The following is a 7,163-nucleotide window of genomic DNA, read 5'->3' as shown; positions in this document are numbered from 1 at the left end:
ATTTGATTGTAGTTCATATTATAAAAATATATTTTTCAACTTTATATTTTGCTACAATATATGAACGAACAATTTGATTGATAATATAAAAATTTTCTTGAATAGCAGTTAATGTATATAGTCTACTGCATATTTTATTGAGGTATTGCAAATAATATATATTCTATTGCATATTTAATGATAAAAAATTTCTTAATACATGACAAAGCGAGAGAGCTCCATTTTTCATTTTTGATGGTGTGATAGCGTGAGAATTCGGCAACTATTTCGTTTATATATATATATATATATTTATAGATAGATATATAGATTCGGTATATAATTATACGCCTATGCCGCTGCAGGTGATGCTCTTTCTCCCGCCACGGTTCCATACTGCTGACCTACATATCGAGGTCGATCTTTGCTTTAACAATTTGGATGTTTTATATATCGATCAGAAACACATTGGGTCTTTCCTCATCGGGCGATCAACCTGGTTTCAACTCTGTTTATGGAAGATTCAGAGGAATAACCAACGCTTTGTTCTTCGAAGGACGACGTTATTTCTTTGGCAATCATTGATGCAACTATTTCTTCTATCCTTGCCACTTTTGTTTCCTCCTTTGAATAATACATATTTCTTTCAATTATATTGATATGTACGAGTTTGTGAAATTGACAGATTGGAATTCTAATTATATTTTGGTTTAATCCATTGAGTTTGTTGGTCTGGCCTTCTCCGTTTTCAATTATATAAACCCCAACTTCATTGATTCTTCATATCCAAAATATACTTTCAATTACAACAATTCTGCTTATAATTTGGGAGGTGCTTTCTCACACAAATATCACTTGGGTTGACCCGATGAACCAAATGGAAGGATTATAATTTGAGATGCAGCCCAATAGATATACAATTGTATTCCTGTTCTGGCTCAATATATAATGTCATATATCATATCGATTTCCTTGTATATTATATATATTATATTGGAAAAAAAAGAATTAGTAAAGCAAAAAACTTGTTTGGGAGAACAAGTCTGATATCCAACACTAAATCTTTTATTGGTTGGGCTATGATTTAACTTTCCCGTCCAAATATATCATCCAGCAAAGCGATTACAACTCAAGGAGTACCACAACTGAATTGCAATATAAGAGTCAAAACAAATTTTGAAAGCAAAATGTCATCACCCCATGTATACCGTACTTCCTCCGATGTAAGACTCCATTCGTCTTGGCTCGATCATATGATCATCAGTTAAAATGACCAGGAGCCTCAGCGGAAGCATGAACGGACTTAACACATTGAGTCCAAACTTGGTCGCTTCTCTTAAGCAAATCTTCAGCGGACCCCACAAAATCATGGACCTTAAGATGACGTTCCTAATAAGGAGAAACAATGTTTAATTGTGAAACTACCTCCATAAAAGGAGAGATGTTAAAAAGGAGATAGAGAAATATGAGAATAAAAAAAATGTCGTACATACCTGCACGTATGCATCATGGCAGGGCTTCCCGACCGTTACGAGTTCTTTGCAGCAATCATTAGTTGGCGGCGGCCCTACGTTCATAGCCACACTCAAACGGATGGATTCTCCACATTGTTTGGTCATTTTTCCATTTGCACATGTCTTGACGTCGACTTGTGCAGCCACGGGATTGAGATCGGTGGACAGTGCAACTATATTGATGATGAGGAGGATCATCAGAGAGCAAAACCCATTTAGCAATCCCATGGCTTCTCAATCTTTCGCTTTACTGGAAGACTCTTTTCTAGAGTTATGAAACTTTGTTATTTTTCTCGCTAGAACTATAACTCGGTATTTATATAGGTATGCAGATTATGAATTGCAATGATTGAAATAAATTTATGGAAACAGGTTTAGCTGATCAATGAAGATATGTAACGGTTTATCATTAACTGAACGTAAGAATTGGAGAAGTGATTCTCTTGACCATTGGAAGGTTTGCCAACTTATCATATATACCACGTAGAGATGCCCGCGTCCGGCTGTGCATTTAGTACACCATTTTTAATTACTCATGCAACTTTTATAGTAACTTATCACATATACTCTGTATGCATCAGCTTCATTACAAATGGCGGTATGCATGCATGCACCTGTAAGTGATCAGTTACCGTGGGGAGATATTTTTATTTGCTTTGGCCCATTAATTAAGCACTTGTATGTAATTAAGTCATGTTTTTCAATCACAGGGGTCTTATTGTTTATTCCATAATACCGTAACAAACAACCGCCCAAAGTTATTTGTTCAGTCTTTGGTCGACTGTTAGGGCACGCTTGGTTCGCCGGATTAGGTAGGGCAAGGATTAACTATTCCGTACGGAATAGATTTTCGGTCGTTTGGTTCAACGGAATGCGGAATAGCTATTCCGACTCGGGATCCATATCCGGTTTACATGCGGAATACGGGTGCCGCCCATCACGGTCCGGATTGGCTTATCCGGATGCGGAAATGGAGGCGAATGGACAAAAATACCCTCATCTTCTTTCGATAATTACAATGCATGCCATCCCATAAAAGCCTCATCTTCAGCGATCGGACATTTCCTGCACGATTGAAAATTGTAAACCCTAGCAGAGCTCCAGCCGTGCTCGCGATCGGACATTTCCTGCCCGCGGTCATCCACGGATCCGCCGCCGTCGCCTCCTCCATCGACCTCTGCACCTCCTGCACCCTCCGCTTCCCCTCCCAGACCGGTACGCTTTGCATTTCTCCTTCATCCCGGGTGATCGTTTTACCTGTGATTTCATTCACCCGATTTCTCATTCCCTTTGTCCGTTTGGGGGGCGAGAATCCTGCACCTGGTGCATTAGGCTGCGAGTCTGTGGTTGGCTCCGAATCTGTTCTGCGTGTTTGTGATATAAAAAGGATCGGCTGATTACAGTTTACATCTCTGGTGCAACCGATGCCTCAGGTTTTAGAATTAGAGCTTGTGTATGAGGAGAATGAATATGATGCGCGTTCTTCGATTGGAGTTTTCAACAGTTTATGGTGATTAGCTTAAGCTGTCCTCGTTTTCTTGAACTCGCCTGAGACTGTAGGTGTATTTTCCATTCTGAAGTGAGAAAGTATTACGATTGAAATGCAGCAATGTATTCTTTGTGTATCTCAATCTTACCGTGATGACTAGGATAGAATCGTTTGGTTGGTCAGCTCATTGTTCTTCGTGCTGAGAGTGACAAGGAGAGGGTGGCCGTGATGCATTTTTTATTTTCCGAGGTTGTCCTGTATGAATTCCGAACACTTGGCTGAATTCAATTCTCACCTTTTAAGTGCTGAGAGTGACAAGGAGAGGTTGTCCTGTATGAATACCAAAGGGTGGCCACAATGCATTTCATTCCTATCCAAGTTTTCTTCAGATTTTGGCTGAATTCAGTTCTCCCCTTTTAAGTGTGTATCTGACTTTTGGCTTGTTTGATCTCTTTTGCCAACGGGCATAGTGTTGATGGATCTTGATTCTGGTGCTTCCCGTTCTTCCTTTTGTGTGAGTTGGTTGCTGTTCCCTGATACCGAGCGTAATACTTTTCCAGCTTCTCATTATCATCATATGTGGTGGAGCTTCCGCTACCACACCAACATATGATGCCTGTTTGTTGCTTTGCTGAATGCTGATCTCCTGTATAATATTAGTTAGATCACCTACATTACTAAGTTCTTGCCACTGATTCTTCTAGGGCCTTGTCATGTCATAATATCTCTCAGTTCATTTATTTTCCAGCTCCAATACTTGCAATATATCATGTCAACTACTTGTTAAATTTGATTCGCATCTCATATGCTGTTATACATGGTCACTATTGACTTTTTGAAATTCTTAAAGAATGAATTTGTGTCTGTAAATATACAGCTATTCTTTGCCCATTAAAATACCCTCCTTGTTTGTAGATTGATCTCTCCTGAGTCGATACTGTCATTTTAAAGAGTTAATGGCTCGTGATAAGTGGGCCCTTATCAAGTACTAAGCTTGTGTCGGTGTTTAAACAGGTATATCAAGGAAGGTAGCACGGTGAGTGTGATGGGTGTTGTCCAGAGGAACGACAATGTGCTTATGATTGTTCCACCGCCCGAGCCATTGACTACAGGCTGCCAGTGGGGTCAATGCATCTTCCCAGTAAGTTTGGATGGGATTGTCTTGAGATGTGAAGATACCTCAAAAATTGACGTAATACCCGTGTGACCTGTGTCTTGTCTTGAGCAAAGACTTTGTTTGTCTTAAGCCTCTTTTCCGTCGGGCAAAAGTTAATTTGTTGGCGCTATTGGTATTCAATGGTGGTGGTGGTGTTTGTCAAGTGATATGTTGAATCAGTCTGTGGGATGGTTTTTTTTTTTTTTTTGTGAATAGCTTTCAAGAGATTCTTTCTTTGCTATCAAACCTTATTTTTACTAGGGGAGTCTTAAAACTTTTGTAGTGGGAGGCGGGGTTGGGTGGGCTTTTCCATGTAATTTGGGAGAATTTGAAGGATGGGTCCGGGGGGTAAATTTTTATGTGGTTTGGAGGCAACAGCACTTTGTGTTTTATGTTATTAAGGTCGGGGTTGGGGGTGGGGGAACGGAGTGGAAAGTTATGGAGAAGCCTGTCATTGAGCTTTAATATCAGGAAGTATATCCATTTTGGTGTTTTCGGTTTGTTCATCTTTCCAGAGTTTTGCACCTATCTCTGTTCTGAATGTTTTATTTTGATGCTAAGGTCCCTTCGATTCACATACAATACAAAGTTGTAGTAGCACGAAGATCCCAGTGGTTTTGTTTTGGCACTGTGTAATATATCATTTGGCCTTTTTTCTCTTTTTCTTTTTTTCCTGGTCATCAGTATGTAGCCTGTATATTCACTTTCTGCAAATTTAGTTCTATCTGTTGGAAGCAACTAAACTGATCTCTCTGCCTCCCTCGACCTCGATTGAATGTGAAAAATGCACTTAACCATGTGAAACCTTGTGAAGGAAGAGAGAATGGCGAATGAATTCTAGAAGTGAACATTGCTGGCTGAAACTTGAAAGCCGTCATGAATAATTTCTCTAGATAATAGGTTCAATGGTATATGCACGGCAGTTGGTGTTAAATGTGGCTGCACAATGCAGAAGGAAAAGATGACTGAAATAACCAACTAAAACAATCAACTTCCTGGAATACATATATACACCATATAAAAATGAAATATTAATACATACATAATATATATTTGGTAAAGAAAGAATTTATTTATTTTTCTTTTGTTTTTTTGGCAATATTAATAATTTAGATCAATATTCTAACCCGTGTATTGGACGGATTTGTTTTTAATAATAATAATTCATAATTTTCAATAATAATTGTAATACTATAGTGGCAATTTTTTTTTACTAATTCTACTTAGATTGGATTAAGGTCGCTTTTTCTTTATTTGTTTAAATTATGTTCAATTATGTATGGAGTTGTACCGCAGAAGTTGTTGATTATCAAAACTATTGGACTTAACTACGACCGATGCAATTTCTTTTGGTTAAGACAGCATAAAAGTTCATTTTAAACAGGGTATTACGTGGATAATAAATTAATCGTTTATATAGTGAGGCCTGCAAGTTGGAGGACGATATGTAAACTGGTCTTTCGACATTCTAATAATGGATATGTAAACTATGTTTATATTTTTTTATTATAAAAATAGATAATTATGCTTATTACATTATTAAAATAATTAATTTTATTAATAAACAATTTTTAGTAATTTAATTAAATTTTTTAATTTTTAGAATTACCTTTCTTTATATTTTTTAAAATTTTTATTTTTTATTAATTATAAAAATTGTCATTAAAGTTATCTATTTATCTTATAAAACCCATTATATTTATATGAAGGGCATTTCTGTCTTTTTATCCTATTCCTGTTCTTTCATTCCTTATTCAACCCAGCCAAACATCAGAATTATAATTCTATTCCCTGTCTATTCCCTCCAACCAAACACAAAAATTTCATCAGAATTTCCATTCTATTCCCTGTCTATTCTAATCACAGTCTATTATATTCCCTGTTTATTCTAATCCTGTGAACCAAACGTGCCCTTAATCTTATGAAGACAGAGTCTAGAGATCTGTTTGTATTGACTAGTGCAAGTCTTTCTAAATAAAGCAAAACCACCCAGACCCAGCGGGCCCATATATGGTGAGAAGGGGAGAGGCTAGTCGGGCCTAGACCCAGCAACCTAGACTCGACGGGCTCAGAGTTGGCGAGAAGGGGCGAGGCTCATCAGGCCTCGACTCGACGGACCTAGACCCAACGGGCGCAGACCCAATGAGAAGGGGGAGGCTTGTCGAGCCTAGACCCGACAGGCCCAGATAGGGCGAGAAGGGGGGAGGCTTGTCAAGCCTAGATCCGGCGGACCTAGATCGGCGAGAAGGGGGAAGGCTAGTATGGCCTAGAACCGACGAGAAGGGGAGAGGCTAGCTTGGCCTAGACCCGGTAGGCCCAAGCCCAATAGGCTCAGACCTGGCGAGAAGGGGCGAGGCTCATTGGGCCTAGACTCGACGGACCCAAACCTGGCGGGCCTAGACCCGACGGGCCCAGACTTGGCAAAAAGGGGGCGAGGCTAGTTGGGCCTAGACCGGTCGGGCCCAAACCAAGCCGAAAGGGCCCAAACTCGCCGATCACAGGGGAGGTTCATCGAACATAGACCCAGCTTGCCCAGACCATGCGGGATTAGGGGAACTCGTTGGGCCACAATCCAGCAGGCCTAGACCTGGCGAGAAAGGGGGAGGCTAGTTGAGTCTAGACCCAGCGGGCCCAGACCAGAGACAACGGGGGAGGCTCGTTGAATCTAAACCCCGTGCCTGGCGGGTCCAGACTCGTCGGGAAAGGGGGGAGGCTCATTAGGCCTAGATCCGGCTTGCCCAGACCCTGCAGGAATAGGGGAGGTTCGTTGGGCCCCAATCTAGTGGGCCCAGACCCGGCGAAAAGGGGGGAGGCTAGTCAGGCCTAGATCCGGTGAGAGGGGCCCAGACCCAGCTAGGGGGCCGAGGGGGGGGGGGTCCTGCGGCCTAGATTCAGCTAGTCCAGACCCGGCGAGAAGGGCCCAGGCTCATTGGGTCTGCATTTGAGGGGCCTAGACCCTGACGAGTAGGGGAAAACTCATCCGGCTTTGATCCAGCGAGAAAAGAGAGGCCCGTTGAGTGAGAAG

The 7,163-nt window shown here is 40.9% G+C and overlaps 1 long non-coding RNA gene across 1 annotated transcript; it reads left to right on the top strand.

Annotated features, from left to right (window-relative positions):
- Positions 1 to 2,544: 2,544 nt before the first annotated feature.
- LOC116201742 lies at positions 2,545 to 4,876 on the top strand. Its single transcript, XR_004155928.1, has 2 exons — positions 2,545 to 2,708; positions 3,997 to 4,876. It is a non-coding gene; the product is annotated as an uncharacterized LOC116201742 (long non-coding RNA).
- Positions 4,877 to 7,163: the final 2,287 nt, after the last annotated feature.

The sequence above is a fragment of the Punica granatum genome, chromosome 3, assembly GCF_007655135.1.
Source record: "Punica granatum isolate Tunisia-2019 chromosome 3, ASM765513v2, whole genome shotgun sequence".
In the NCBI taxonomy this organism is placed as follows: Eukaryota; Viridiplantae; Streptophyta; class Magnoliopsida; order Myrtales; family Lythraceae; genus Punica; species Punica granatum.
Note: the sequence above shows the minus strand (reverse complement) of the source record. Positions and strands in the feature narration are given on the sequence as shown.